At 40.6% G+C, this 16,510-nt stretch overlaps 1 long non-coding RNA gene across 1 annotated transcript; it reads right to left on the reverse strand.

The window, feature by feature from the left end:
• Positions 1-166: 166 nt before the first annotated feature.
• LOC141278882 (uncharacterized) lies at positions 167-15,413 on the reverse strand. The gene is made up of 3 exons (XR_012332279.1): positions 15,347-15,413; positions 7,124-7,159; positions 167-217 (listed from the first exon to the last, which is right to left on the reverse strand). It is a non-coding gene; the product is annotated as an uncharacterized lncRNA (long non-coding RNA).
• Between the last annotated feature and the right edge of the window lie 1,097 nt (positions 15,414-16,510).

A 16,510-nucleotide genomic window follows, 5' to 3' on the forward strand; every position in this document is an offset into this window, starting at 1 on the left:
CCACCTGGGGGGAGCACACTGCCTCACCCACATACCTGCTCAGACTATACTACACAAAAGAAGAGAGAAAGGGAAATGGAGGATTGTTCAGTCTTACTCTGCATTCCAAATGTGCTCCGAATATTGAGGCCAATATGTTGTTTGGCTGTTTCTTTTTACTGTCACCATGGATTACTGAAGAACACAGTTTTGGTGTTCATTTCAGTCTCATCATTATCTAGGGGATAGGAGAGGAAAATCCATTATCATTTAATTTCATCCTCATTAGTGTTCAGGTCTGGCATGTCTTATCTGCTTCTGTACTACATCTCTTAATCAAACATATTCCTGGCATTGGAAGAACTGTATCAGAAGGAGAAGAAAAGCAGGCAGGGTGAAGGAGAAAGTTTAAAGACAGTAAGTGGTTGGTTCTGTATCATGGGGGAGAGTGAAAATTTAGGGCACAACGTGGCTTCATGTTAAGGAACCATGTTTATATGTTCATGGTACATATTATTATCTCCATTTAATACTAAAGGAATGAGATAAGTTAAGAAACTTGGCCAAGGTCACACAGCTAGTAAATGGCAGATCAAGAATTCATACTCATTAATGCAAATCAAGCTAAATTAAATATGTTGTATTTAGAACCCATATCTATTTCTTGGATGCCCACAGGGATGAATCTCAGAATAGCAATTGGGTTTTAGGTGGTAGATCATTCTCATTAGATGATAGCAACTTCCTGAATTGTTGTGTTGAGAAAGGATTCTGAGGTCTTGATCCAAGTCAGGAAAGACTGCCAGTTCCATCAGTTATGTCTACACAGGGTGTGCACACCAGAGTGAGGCCACGAATGCTCCATGCTTCACGACCTTCACTCCACCTATTGACAGCAGAAAATAACTAGTGCTCATCATAATTATTTTACAGTAATTTTAACCTTATAGGTCATACTGAAGGCTTGTTTCCACCTCTACTCACTAGCTGAGCCAAAACACATATAACCTTCTAAAAACACCTACAACTCCAGGTATCTAAGAGTTTGCTGCAAATGGCCAAGGTACCATCATTTGCTTCCTTCAGTGCACAAAGCAAAACTCAGTTTCACCAGATAAAATGAACTTCCCATAAGTTCATGTGAGGTAGTTATTTCTCTTTTTTACTGAAATGACCATCAGAAGCTGTACTTTCATAGCAAAAAATCACACTATTACAAAAATACAATAACAAAACAATATTTACACCTACCCAAAGTGCATCTCAGTAACTCTCTTGGCATCAGCGATGCATCTGGAGTTTTATAACACAGAGAAAACTAACGTACCTTTTTTACAGAACCATGCTATGAAAAAGAAAAAAAACTGAGCAGAGAGGGAAGAGGGAAAGTATCTTCCAGTCTAGCAGTAAATCTTGCAATTAAACAACCTGGAAGGGACCTCAAGATCATCTATTTCCAATCCCTGCTGAAGAAAAGTCTCTTCAAAGCTTGAGCCACAACTGACCTCTGCAGATGTCTGTGCAATGCTGGGCCTTTCAAGCTAACTCATCCTGCCTCATTATCCTCACAATATACAGTGCTGTCCACTCATTTCCTTTCGCATTCATTTAAGTACCTCTTATATCACTCCAGAGATTGTGAAGGGAAAGTGTCCCAAAAGTAAAAAGATTTATTGTTAAATACACACACACAGTCTGTGGCCCTGAGAATTTCAGGTCTTCTTTCAAGGTCACGGTGGCAGAAGATGAGGGTCAACCTGCTGATTGTGTATGAAAACAAGATTATAAAAGAGGTGCAGATGCCACCTACAATTCCACTACCCAATTTTGAAAAATGTGTTATTTTTCAGTTCTTTTAGAGAGGTTATGTGACAATTTGAAAATATTTGAAATTTGAAATATGTAAAATTTTAATTTAAGTATCGAATCGCCTCTCAGTGACACGGACTTGGCAAAAGAAGCTTTGTTCTACTGTCTGCTCTGCCTGCACACCCTCCCCAGCCAGCAGCCCTCAGCAGATGTGAGCCAGACAAGGCTGCATAATGGCTGAGATCCCTCCAGCAGGTCCCGCATGGGCTAGAAGTACAAAAATCATTACCAAACATCACAAAACAGAGTAAAGGATCCTCAGACAAGGGAGTGTAAGAGCCTCCAACCAACTCAGAGTCAGAGAGAACATGTGGGAGATTCACTGAATTTTACAGATGCAAGGGACTTAAAATAGTAGCATTAAGGCTTTAAATTCAGTTAGTTGGCTTAAACCCTAGCTCTGCTCATACTAGCTGTGCTAGTATGTCACGGTAGCTGTTACTATCTCCACCAGCCCCTCTGCATTAGAGATGAGGAACTTGGTCAAAGAGGTGAAGTCTTGCCCAAAACAACCCAGTAAGTTGAGTGGATGCTAAGCAAACAAAATGGTCCCCAGGAGGGCAGCAGCCTGATTTTGTTGACTGGCCAAGATGTTTCCCCATGTGCAGAGTTCTGCATCTTCAGTTATTCAGGATGCCTGATATGAAACTTTATTCCCTCTCAGAGGAGGCCACACATGAGCAATGTTCTTTTATAGGTATGAACTCATAAAGTTCACAGAATCTGTTTATTCTGCCCTTGAGGCAGACTGAGGTAGTTGTGCACTGAAATGAAATTTAATTCAGCTCAGCTTTTGTTTATGTTTACAGTGGCACTGCATACCACTTTTTTACTTTTGTTTTATGCTTCATCTGAAATCGTCTGTTCTGTCCACTCAAACAGGTATTGAGTATCTGTTATGAGGCTAACACTATGCTAGATCTTATGAGCACCAAATATATATATATATAAATATACACACACACACACACATACATACATACATATAGTGGCATCTCCACGGTCCCTATAATAAAGGAACTTACAATTTTAACTAGTGGAGATGCTTCAGATGTACCTTAAAGGTCTGACTGGCAGATATGAAGAAGCAGCATTTGGGGCAGAAGGCAGGCTTTGGAGTCAGGTAAACCCAGCTCCATCACTGCTAGTTGTGTGACCTGGGGAAAGCCACTTAACCTCCTCAGCCCCACTTCCAGCCTATAAAATAAAGATAATAACAGTATCTTACAAATATTTCTTATAGAGTTAATGTGGTGACTTGAAAATACATATAAATCACTCCACACAATGCGTGGTAGATACTAAGCACTCGTATCTACAAATGTTTGCTACATATGTAGTTTAAGTAGTGAGTTCAGAACAGATTTGGAGATTCCAGTTCATTTGAAACACAAGTTAGGAGGTAAGGTGCTGTTTAGTTATGTTGAAGCCAGAGATTAGGTTGTGCTTAAACCATTTTGGAGGCAGTCTGCTAACTAAATATTCACTTTTTCAAGTGCTGGGTTGAAGAGAGTCACATTTTAAGAAACTTAATCGGGTAAGTGGATGGATTGGAGAGGAAAGAGAATAAAGTCAAGGAGACTAGTTATAAAAATAATAATCTTGTCAAGAATTAGTGAGAACTTAAGGTAAAGTCCATACAACAGACATATAAAAATAACAAGGAAGCAGTCTAAGGATAATTAGACACCATTGGAAATAGAGAATAAAATGGAGGAAATTACAGGTGTCTACAAGATTTCAAATATAGTGCTTAGAAAAGTAGAGTATTCAGGGTGAGCAACAGAATCAAGAGGGGAAAGACAAAGGGTCCAATTCCCTACTTTTCAGCAAATATTTTTAAAGTCAGGGCTTGTGAGTAGCAGGACAACATTCAGTACACATCCTTTCTTATATCCAAGTGGACCATTTTTCCAAAAAGGTAGCTTCAGATGAATCAGAATGCATGCATGTCCAGGCGGTATCACTTACTGCTTTGTGCTATCTGCTCTGACACCTATTATATAATCTCTAGCCTGGCTGCTTGCTCTCTTAAAGGAATGGATAATGTAGATAGAAGTCATAAGGATTCAGATCTTTATGCCAATTCCTTGAAGATAATATTACATGTGCTGAAGCCACTACAGTTCAATGTGAGCATGTCCTTCTGAGCTTGTGAATGAATGTTGATTTTAATGAATGATTTGGTAGTAATCCAGAATAGCTTCTGTTCTTGACAGAGAGCATGAGTTGAAGGGGACCACATCTTCCTTTTTAGTTCTTCCTAATCCGACAGCTAAGAATCCATTTCTATATACCCTGTATACAAATAACCCTTAGAGCTTTACTTATCATGTATTGAGCGCCTGCTATATGCCAGGCATTGTACAAAGCACTTTAGAACCATTATCTCCTGTTATCCCCTTAGCCTCCCTATCAGGTAATTATCATCCCCATTCTACACAGCAATAGACTGTGACCCAGATGGGCAAAATTGCCCAACGCCACTCCAGCAGCTAGTGGCAGAGTCATGATTCATATCCATCTTAAAGATATATTAAAATAACATGTCTGGGAGTAGAATTGGGACTAGAAAAATTGAAGAAGAATAAATTATATTCCAGTGTTTACAAAGTACTCATTAGCTGTGAAGGGAAATTAAGATACCAATAACAGTGTGCTGCCTCTTATTGTAATCTTTTCGTAACGTGTTGAAACGATATCTGATTTTATTAATTTTAAAACTTCAGAGAAGGATGATTATTCAACTCTAATCTTTAGGAAACACTGCAAAGATACAGATAATTAGACACTCTTCATTGAAATGAAGATGAAGCTTGTGGTCTAGTCAGCAGGTCATACTGTGTGAATTCTTTTCTTCCAGGAGCAGTTAGCAAACATGTGTATGGGCAGAGTTGTGTCTCCCCAAATTCACACGTTGAAGTCCTAACCCTCAGTATCACAGAACGTGACTATATTTGGAGATGGGGCCTTACAGAGGTACTTCAGGTACAATGAGGTCATGAGGGAGGACGATAATCCAGTATGACTGGTGTCTTTTCAAGAATAGGAAATTTGGGCACAGACAAGCACAAAGTGAAGACACAGGGAGAACACGTACATTTGCAAGCCAAGGAGAGAGGCCTCAGAAGAAACTAACCCTGCTGACACCTTGACCTCAGAATTATAGCCTCCAGAAGAGTGAGAAAATAAATTTCTGTGTTTAAGCCACCCAGTCTGTGGTACTTTGTTACAGCAAGCCTAGCAAACTAATATAGCATCCTTGGGTTCATCCACACTCCAGAACCTGACCTCCCTTGTGAGGAAAAGCTTATTAGTGCATTGACTAAGATGGACAAAACAGTGACAAGGAAATGCTTTGGAGGCTTGGGAGTTTAGTGACAAAGTGTCCTATTTTAGGTTTCAACAAAATAGAGGAAGAGGATAAACGATTCAGTCTGTACTGTTGTTTTCATTTTACTGTCTCCAGACACCCATGTAATGGGCTCATGAGACCCCTGATGCAGAACTGGATCTCCATGCCCCTCTCACTGCTCCTCTGCTGGACCAGAGGGTCCACGTCACCTTCTCCCTTTCCTCTGAAGGGCCAGAGAGCTGTCAGTCCTTCCTCTCTGAACTTTTAACTGAAAAATCTTTCATGACACTTTCTATACCACTGAGTCTACTTCTGAGTCTAGCCTGGCCTCCCCAATTGTGTCTTCATGTTCTACTTTTGTATCTGAAGCTAGCGTCAGATAATGAAGTGCTCTAAACACAGTCAAATGAACTACTACACTGATGCAGTCTCACAACTTAAATAGTTTTCTGTCTTTATGTCTTATGCTAGATCTCTAGCCTTTGATCTCATCTTTTTGATAATTGTGCCATTTTCTTCTAACAGATCTAAAATACTAAAAGCAATAATTTCTATTTATGGAGTACCTATGATGAGCCTGGCACTTAGTATTATTAGCTCTAATCCTCAAACCTATCTTAAAGGTTAAGTATTAACATTTCCATTTTATCGATGAGACACAAAAGACCATAAAGAGGCCATAATAGAACTGATATCAGAACAAAGGTCGGATAGTAAAGCCCAGACTTTACTCATTGGACATGTGTTTTCTAATTGTGGTCATTCTCATGTCACTATCATAACTTTTACCATATCTGTATACTATCTGTACTATTATCTATTGAACATTTTTCTTTAAATAGCCTCAAATTTTTACCTTAATGTTGTCTTAAGCAGTATGCAACAGCTATACTTTTATATAGCTCAGTGAGACAACTATACTTTTAAAATAAGCATTAAAATATATGAATATATGAATATGAATATAACCTTACAACACATTTCACAAGAATATATACTAAAATAAATAAGCACACAAGTCTAGAATAAAATATGATCATCCTTGTACCACCTAAAATTATCTGTGAGTCACCAATAGTATGGGTATCATAGTCTGTGAAATACTGCACTACAAACTGATACCACTTATGAACAAAATAACCCAGGGCATAGCCCAGTGCAAGCCTTGATGCTTTTCCAGAAGCTACTATATACATGTTTTAAGCAAGTTCTGCAGCCACCTGGCAGTAGCTTCAAATCCAGAGCTCTGACTGATGGGTACTGCAGGCTACAATATTTTTGAAGTAACGTGCTCTATTCTCCTGTTTTCTCCTGCTGATTCGTCAGCTGCTCAGTCCCTCTTAATATTAATATGGGAATTAGAAAAACAACCCGGGGCCAGAGGCAGCACAGCTGCCTAGATGTAGGAGGGCTGGCCTTGCAAGGCTAACCGAGTGCACACAGTTCTCGCAGAGGTCAGCCTCCTGACCTCCTTCACAGCCTCCTGACAGGGACAGTGAAGAGATGTCAGGAATGGAGAGTAGCTGGTCCACCTGATGGATCTTGTGCCTGTTTCCAAAAATATCTCCCTCCCTGCCTGCCTCTGGAGCCTGAAGCTCTGCTGCAATAAATACATTGCTATGACTTTTTTTTTCAAATTTCAAGAGTCATCTATTAGGCTATAAATAACCTATAGGAGAAATAACACTGTAAGTTACTATTAACTAGTGTTATGCTACTAGCTTCTGGGTGGCAGTTAGGGACATGTGAACAGAAGAGTTGGTTGGGAGATGAAGGGTATGTTAAAGGCTACTGGAAACAAAGTAGGACTGTGTCAAAGAACACTGTCTCCTTCCCTCCTCCAGGCTCCTTGACAGAATCCCTCCCTCCCCCCACTTCCTCTGATCTGGGGTTTTCCTTTGTTGTCAGGCACCCTCTTACCTGTACCCGGAGCTTCTGCAGCAGAGTCCATGCCCCCTGCATGCAAAGGTAGCAGATATGTTTAGCACCAACAAGTCTGTGTGGCCTGGCTATTTTTTAAAAATTTAATAAAATCTTAGACCACATTAACACAAAAGTAGTTTTCAGATCCAGGGAGCTAACACTCTCCCGTGTTGGACTCTAGTCAGAGCGAATGTTTCATGCTCAGTTCTGGCATCATAGTTTAAGTATATCATCTGTGATAGTTACTTTTATGGCAACTTGGTTAGATGACAGTGCCCAGTTATTTCATCAGACACTACTTAGGCATCGCTGTGAAGGTATTTTATAGATGTGGTTAACTTTAAGCAGCTCACCGTTGATAATGTAGGTGGGTGGGCCTCATCTAATCAAGTGAAGGCCTTCAGAGCAAAAACTGAGGTTTCCCAGGAAGAAGAGATTCTGCCTCCAGACTGCAGCATCAGCTCCTGCCTGAGCTTCCTGCTGGGGCCTTCTCTACAGATTCTGGACTTGCCAGTGCTGGCAACTGCATGGGCCAATTCCTTAAAATATATACATACTGGTTCTGCTTCTCTGAAGAACCCTGACTGATACACCACCCAAACGGAGCATGTGTGGGGAGGGAGGCAGCCAAGACTTCAAGCGATCTGGAAACCAGGAAGGTCTGGAAATGACAGTATGTGAGGAGAGGTTGAAGGCACTACAGATATTCAGTCTAGAAGAAGAAGGTCTAAGTGGGATCTGACAGCTGCCTTCATATAGTTGAAGGTCCGAAATGCAGAAGAGCGATAGCCGTGTTCTGTGTTGCCCCAGAATACAAAACTGGATCCTAAGGTTAGAAGTTACAGTGGGCAGACGGGCAATCAATAAACACAAGAACTGAAGCAATTGAACTGGATCAGCTCCCAGGGACCAGCTTTCTAAAAGGACTGTGATACGTGGCAGGAGATTTAAAAAGATTCTTCTTGGTTAGGTGAGAGGAGAGAGTATGACCTGGAGGCTCCTATCCAGCTTGACAGTTCCCTGATCAAAGCCACCATTTACTGAGTCCTCCCTGCATGCCAGACACTGTGCTCAGCACTTAGATATCTGATTTCACAACGTCATCCTCCCAACTTCTAAGGTGGGCTTAGTGCCCTCACTTTAAAGACAGGAAAAATAAGTCTCTTGGAAGCTCAGTAACTGGCCCAAAGTCATCCAGTAAGTAGATTTCAAAGCTAGGTTTCAAACCCAGGCCCACCTGACTCCCCAGACTCCCCTGGGAAGCCACTGTGAAGAGGGCAACTCTCTGTGGAAACACTCTCCTTACCCTGTGATAGAAGGACTCAAAATCTCATGCATGAGGCACAAGTCATTGTCTGTTCCGATACTTAGTACATGCACCCTAATTATATGTTTATCTGCCTTGAGTCCAATGTAGTGAATTCATCTGTGATGGGGCCATGCTTTATTTTTCAGAGCATTAAAAGTGAAAGAATTGTATTCTTTCATTAAACAAACGCTGGTTGTTCACAGGTACTAGTCATCCAGGAATACAGCAACAAACAAGACAGATACGATCCCAGCCCCATCAGATACATACATCTACAGAGAAGGTAAATATTAAATTAAAATGTATTGATGGACCTCCCTGGTGGTACAGTGGTTAAGAATCCACTGGCCAACGCAGGGGACATGGGCTCAAGCCCTGGTCTGGGAAGATCCCACATGCCACGGACCAACTAAGCCCATGTGCCACAACTACCGAGCCTGCGCTATACAGCCCATGAGCCACAACTACTGAGCCTGTGAGCCACAACTACTGAAGCCCGTGAGCCTTCAGCCCGTGCTCTTCAACAAGAGAGGCCACCGCAATAAGAAGCCCACGCACCGCAATGAAGAGTAGCCCCTGTTCGCTGCAACTAGCAAAAGCCCCAGTGCAGCAACGAAGACCCAATGCAGCCAAAAAGAAATAAATTAATAAATTAAAAAAAAACCTTACTATTTAAAAAAATGTATTGATAAGTATTTAATTACAATTGTCATCAATGCTGAGAAGGAGGACAGAGTGCTCAGAGAGTAACAAGTGGGTCCTTATTTCATCTGGAGGGTCAGGGAAGACATCCCTCAATAAGTAATTGCCAGGGTAAGAGCTGAAGGATGTACAGTGCTCAGCCAGGTGCAGTGTACAGCAAGGCCCTGAAATAGGAAACCACTTGGAGCACTGAAGAACTGAAAGAAAGCCAGGGTGCCTGACTTATTAATAAAGAGAGCAGTGGCATCAGATGCAGCTAGAGAGGCGGACAGAAGCCACTTCATGCAAGGCCATGTAGAATATGTAATCTTCTAAATGAACAAATGAATGCATAAGGACAGAGATAACTTGGTGGCTTGGGACATCCCAATCACATAGTCCTCAATGCAGTTGCACATGGAGGTTGGGTGGTATGTACAAACAGCACAGCAGACCTGAGACTGCTATGCCTAGAAGTCCTGTTTGCAAGGTTGGCCCTTGGCTGGCAACAGGACACCTGGATATTGAGAAGATTCCCACCCTTTCCAGAACTGATGAGAGTGGCTCACTGTGTCTAAACTGTACAAACAATATGTTTTTTGCTGAACACCTGCTTTCTTTCTGGGAGTCTGGAATTCTGGTATGTGCTAGGCAGAGGGTGCCTACATGACTAGTCCGCAGTAAAAACCCTGGGCACTGAGAGTCTAATAAGCTTACATGGTAGACAGTATTTCACAAACATTTTCACAACTACTGCTGGGGGGATTAAGCATGTCCTGTATGACTCTACTGGGAGAAAGCACAGAAGCTTGTATTTAGTTTTCTTTAGACTTTACCCCATGCATCTCATCCTGTTGTTGATTTTGCTTTGTGTCCTTTCCCTGTAACACATCCTAGCCATGAGGATGACTGTATAAGTCTTTTGAGTGTCCCTAGTGAATCACCAAACCTAGTGGGGCAGGGGAGGGTGGTCTTGGGGACCCCTGATACAGGGCTTGTGACCTTGCTGACCCCAAAGCCTATAGTGACCATGTAATCAAAGCTTCCCCTCCAACCACTGAAGAGCTTACAAAGGTGGGTTAGAATGGGCAACTCTCACCTCTGCAGTTGCTTCACGACTCTAAGGTCTGGAAATGTCTACAGTGAGCCACAGCTGGGTAATGAAAATTTAAAGACATATACTAACTTCCAACAAAGATTAATAATAAATATTAAACAACCACCTGCAATCCCCAGTGCCACTGCCCTGCATTTGCCCAGGAACATGGCATCTTACCTTCAGGAGTTCAGAAAACCAGTTTCATAATGCTCTATAGCTTTAATTTATCTGCCTTTATTAAAATGCATGTTGTGCCAATGAATGTAATAAGGTCATTTTCATTTTATATCTTTATATTAAGCCAGTCAACGTTACGGTCTGAATGGCCTCTTTCTCTTATACTTTCAATTTATTATTCAAAACCTAGGAAACTTAGTCATTTCTTTGTACTTTATATTCTGTTAATTGCAAGAACTATCAATACAAACATACTAGAAAACCACAAAGGCAAATTTTACAAAATATATGCCAACTTCACTATCTCCAGTAGAGCAATGCTTAAAACTGGATATTGCTTACTAAATACTTTTGTTTCTTTGAGTAAATGAAAATCCAATATACTTACTCTTCCGTTCTCAGAAGAGGAAAACAGCAAATAAAATATTGATGAGATAAGAACTGGCATGGAAGACAAATCTTGCTTTCTAAAGTAAACAACCAAACAACACTACTGGTCTTCTTTCTCTGGAATCCGGCCATCTTACTCACATTATCAAAGCAAGTATAAATTCCTATCACAGCACTTACTCTCCTCCCATGAACTTCCACTTGGAAGAGTCAGAAAGCTCTCAAACTTGACATCTCTGAGGAGTCTGGCACGCTATTCCTATGGAGATTCTCACTGATATAGATCTACAGAATGCCTTCACCTTTGCAGAGTACAGTTAGAATCCTTTTATGAAATCAATATTTACTGGGCACCTACTTCATGTAAAACATGTGCTATGTCCTGAAAGTGACATAGTCCTTGATATCTAGAAACCATCAGCCTTAGGTGTGTAATCACACATTGCAATACAATGAAACAATAGAAAGGCTATGTTGTTAAGTAAGAAATGCAGATTACTATTACGAGTTCAGAAAGGAAAGGACCCTCTGAGGATGTAAACATCTTTACAGGAAGAATCTACACTGAAATATGAAGTTTGGTGGTATAGAATGCTCCAAGGTGGGAGATCATTTCCGATGGAGTTGATAACGTGCATAGACGCACATTCAGGAGACAATGAGTAGACTAAGGTGGCTGAGGGGAGACTGTGTTTAAGGGAATAATAGACAATAAGGCTGGGTAGGCAGCTGGAGCCAGGCTGAGGACAGCCTAGAATGCAGTCTAAGAAGGCTGGCATTCATCTTGCTGGTGAGGGAAGACCACCAAAGGTGTCTGTAGAGCAGAGTACTTCTGCTTTCAATGTGGCATTTGTGGATGCTTCGTCTGGAGGTGTGGTATAAGACAAAACTGAAGAGAGGTATGAAAGAGGTTGTAAGTCACTGAAACAGAAATTGGAGAAGGCCTGGAATGGAAGGGCAGCAGAGTATGCCTACTGAAATAAGAAGAGGTCGAATTAGTTTGCAAACATGGGAAACAGAAAAAAAGAAATGGATATGAGAGGCTAAATGACAGCACAGTCAATAAGCACTGGAGACACTTCATGATATGGAGGTCCCATAAATGAAGTTTAAAAAAGTTGGTTTTAATACTACACTCATATAATGTGCTAAAATTCTAATTCATAGCCTTCATTATAATTGTAACAAAATAATTATTAGTGTAATTTGATTTATTGTTATTCTTTTATAGCCCATAAATTTCTGCAGGCTGTGATTGCGTCTCAAGTACCTGGGGTAGGGCGTGGCATACTGCAGTTGTTCAAAAACTGGAATTAATATATAGGCATATTAGGACAAGGGGATAACTTGAAAAAAATATATGATAAATCAAATTTTAAGCAAGGTGAATTAGAGGTGAAATGTCTAGCAGGACATTTATATTTATAACACATTATTTATAACACATTCAACTACATTTAGGTGGTAAGGCTTGTAAGCAATTGATATATCAGATCTTACATGATATTTGCAGGTGACATTTGTATAAATCCCTGTAATAATGAACTGTACCATATGAATGAGTTTTATTGTCAAAGGTAATAGTTGTTGAAGAATCTCAAAGCTAATAGATGAAGAAAACATGTTCAAGTAGGATTGTCAAGTAAAGGTGACTTTTCATGATAAATTATTGAAATTGCTTCTAACTGGCTTCAATTGCTTTCAACATTATATGTCTTTGAAGCCCCGTTCCCTCTTAAGTCTCCATAGCTTTGAAATCATTCTACACGCAAGTATAAAATTAATCCTTCTTAAACTACCACTTTGACGAATGAATGAATGAATGAATGAGAGCTCTGACCCCTGGGAGATTTAGGAGACCATCAGTGATGCTACTGATGGGCTGCTGCTGACTGGCTAAGTCTTAGGCCGCAATCACCAACACAGAATTCTGTGACTCCCGTCACTCACTCCACCTTTCTAAACAATGGGACCACTAACCTCTTCTAAATACTTTGAGAGCATATCATTAAGGGAATTTATTGAAAAAACATTAAAATATCTATTGCTGCTCATAGCAAAATATCACTTATCTAAAAAACATTTGTCTAATCACCTCAACTACCTAAAGCAATCCTGGAACCGAGGAGATTAAGGAAAGTCATTAAAATTCATACAACATGTCTGTGACTGGCACACGGGTAAGAGGAAGAAATGGTATCTGGAAGTGGGATGGATAGTAAGCAAAGAGATCACAAATTCAAACGTAGACACACAAACTGACCCAGGAAGGCAGTCTGGGACTTACATGCAAGGGGAAACTGCTACATATGCACCAATACTTTCTGAGAATTATCAATTGCATGTACAGTGGTGACCCCCTAGCCACCCAGAGTACAGTGCTTTGTTTCAAAAGGGACAGAAATGTATCACATATTTGAGAAATGTTCCTCCCATGTGTTTAAAGTTAGAGAAAATAGCCTTAACACCTTAAAGTTATGAAACTCAGTCTTCTGAAAAAACTTACCGAACTGAAATACTTTATATCCTGATGACAGTAATATCTAAGCAAGACGTGACTCTGTGAACTTTATTACTAAAATATTGGCAAACTTGCTTATGGTGCAGCTTGACACTAGAGAAATGTTAAGTTTCCTGAAAGACTAAGGTAGGGTCTGATGCTCATACCAACAGATACAGTTTAAAGAAATGAATTCCGTGTAGGTTTTCCAAGGAATTATCCGTTAATTTGAGACTTGAAACTGAAACAAACTCCATGACACAGACCTTCCCAGCCACAAATCTATTCTGAAAATGTTTTGTAAATGGGGTGCTGGCAGATAGGGTGCCATCTTTAAGCTGTGCTGACACTCTTTAGTGACAGCAAGGAACAGAGAGGGTCCCTGATGGCCTTATATGCAGAGCAGGCCATATTTCATGCTGCTCTATCTATAATTAACCACTCTGAGTTTTGGCATAACAGACACACACTGATAGATCATTCCTGAATAGCACTGAAGGCTGTTGCATATTAAATTACTTTTTTTTTTAAAGGTGTGGAAATCAGGGCTGAACATCATTTATTCTTCAGACCACCTATTCCTATGTGGCTTATCCTAAAGCTTTCCCCCCTGCCAGTCTCTCCTGGCCCCTGTTCCCCCTTTTCATTTAATCTCACCATCATGTCCAGTCTTTGTTTACCTCTCTGTACACAAAAGTTAACTCCTACCATTCATCCATTCAAAGTGTCCTCTGGATAATGTTTGAAGGAAAACTGTTTCCTTTTAGGGGTTGGTGCTATGGTGCCATATTTCAACCCAGGAAAGCATTAGAGCAGTTCTGTCAGCCCTTGAAACTCCCACTGTACAAAAGCACTCTGAAGATAGACAAGAATACACCCCAGAGGCCCAAAACCTGACAGCAAATGTCTATAGAAGGATCCCTTCCAATGGTTTGAGACAAAAAAGGGGGCAATGAACTTCTGGGTTTCTTATACTGTGTATAGTATCTTTTAAATAATATTTATTTTCTTTTTGACTATCAAAGTGGCAGATATACTTTGTAGAAAACTGGGAAAACAGAAAAGCACCAAGCAAAAATAAAACTGCATACTGGAGAACTCAGACGTAACTACTGTGGACGTTTTAGTGTATAACCATCTTGTCGTTTATCACTGAAAGCGTCTCAATGGTGTTTCTTCATTCTAGGGCTCATGTTGAAGTGCAGAAGTTCCCGGGAACAGAGCCAAGATTACCTTCTCTCACATCTCATGAAAATGTGGATCTGTAAATGATTTGGTGCTCATTCTCCCAGTTGGCATTAATCATCATTTCAAAGAAAGAAATGGCATAGCGTAATGATGAACATGGTTGTGGAACCAAACTGCTGGACTTTAAATCCTAGCAGATAAATTAATTTCTTTGTACTTTCTTTTCCTCATAAATAAAATGGGATGATAAGAACAACAACATATTGAATTACTTTTTTTTAAGGTGGGGAAAATCACAGCTGAACATCATTTATTCTTTTGACCACCTTTTCCTATGTGGCTTATCATAAAGCTTTCCCGCTGCCAGTCTTTCCTGGTCCCTGTCCCCCTTTTCATCTAAATCTCACCATCACGTCCAGTCTTTGTTTCCCTCTCTGTACTCAAAAGTTAACTCCTACAATTCATCCATTCTTAGGGTTCTTTATGCAGTGATTATGAGAATCAAATGAGCTAATATGTAAAGTACTTAGAACAGTGGCTAGCACAAAGTAAGCCGTCAATTAGCATTTTCTATTACAAAGACTGCAAGTCCTGGCAATGGCATGCTCCTTGCCAAGGGCTCTTACTAAGCCACCTTCATATGCTGTTTTCAAAGTCTTGGAGATATCAATCACCAGATATGAAGATTCCCATATTCTGGCCCCATCCCTGCCACAAATATTTATGTGACCTTGGAAAGTCATTGCAATTCTTTGCATCATTGTTTCATCATTGGTAAAATGAAGGTGCTAGGCTATATGGGTGGTCCTTTATCATTCTGAGAAGATCAGAAACTCCTTTGACACAGTACTTTATGATTTTGTGGGGTTTACTGACCTCTGGAAGTTAAAGGGTCCATTCTAGAGGCTCCATGTTAAGAATCCTCATGTTACATGACCTCTCATGGTTCTTCAAGCTCTGGCATTCTGTCGTGGTCAGTCCTACAGAAATGGTCTCATTCTTATAATTCCTGACCTGACTATGGTGGAAACAAGAAAGAAGTGAAAGGTAAGTTCAGGAAGCAGTTCTTCCTCACTGAAGATTTCTCTGTTTTCTGTCTCATTGGAGATTCTAAGAGTTTCCTAATTAAATCCCTTGCACATATTTTCAATTCCTGGTGCACTCAGGATTTGGGACTCCAACAGCACCTATTTATATGCTAATTTGCTACAGAGAACTAAAGTCTTTCTCAATCCCAAAGGCACAAGAGATATTCAGCCTCATGCTTTGCTGCACCCACTGGCACCTAAGGCAGCCTGTACAGCCAGGGTGCAAAGTGAGCTGGAGAACAAAGCCCAGCCCAAAGCACCACAGGGAACCAGGTGGCAATGGGGTCAGGGAATGCTTCTGACTACCAAGCATGATGCTGTACACAAATACTATACACACCCAGGGACTATCTACAGCTGTGTGTTAGAGTGTGGCTCAGGGATCGCTGCCACAAACCCTCTGGAGTATATGTTCAAATGAGTATTGCCGACCAGAACCTCTATGTTCCACTCTATGTGAATAGCCATGATGGAGTTGGGCTACCTGGTAGAGCTGTGTTCCAGCAACTCACCCCAGACATGCTCATGAGAACTTATGAGAGTGCCGCCCAGGAGTCTGCATTCTCAGAGGCGGCAAATGATTCTCTTGTACTCTGAAGTTGAGAACCTCTGGCATAGGAAAACGTACTTGTGAGCATGTGAAGGAAGGAGATTTTCTTAAGAATAGCCAATATTTAAGAACCGATACTATTGCTTCCACCATGGTGATGTAATATGAATCCACCTACCAAACCCTGGAAGATAGAGATCACCGTGGAAGCACTGTAGAACCTCCTAGAGCCTTGGTTTTCTCTGAAAATCCAGATTAATAATGCCTACTTTAGAGCTGAGGATTTAACTAAACAATGCTCCTCAGACTGGTAAATAAACTCTGACAGATCCACAAAAAAGAAACGATGCAACTCTATGAAAGAATGATGAAGCTGTCTATGTACTCATATCAAAAGCTCTC

The sequence above is a fragment of the Tursiops truncatus genome, chromosome 6 (assembly GCF_011762595.2).
Source record: "Tursiops truncatus isolate mTurTru1 chromosome 6, mTurTru1.mat.Y, whole genome shotgun sequence".
NCBI classification, from domain to species: Eukaryota; Metazoa; Chordata; class Mammalia; order Artiodactyla; family Delphinidae; genus Tursiops; species Tursiops truncatus.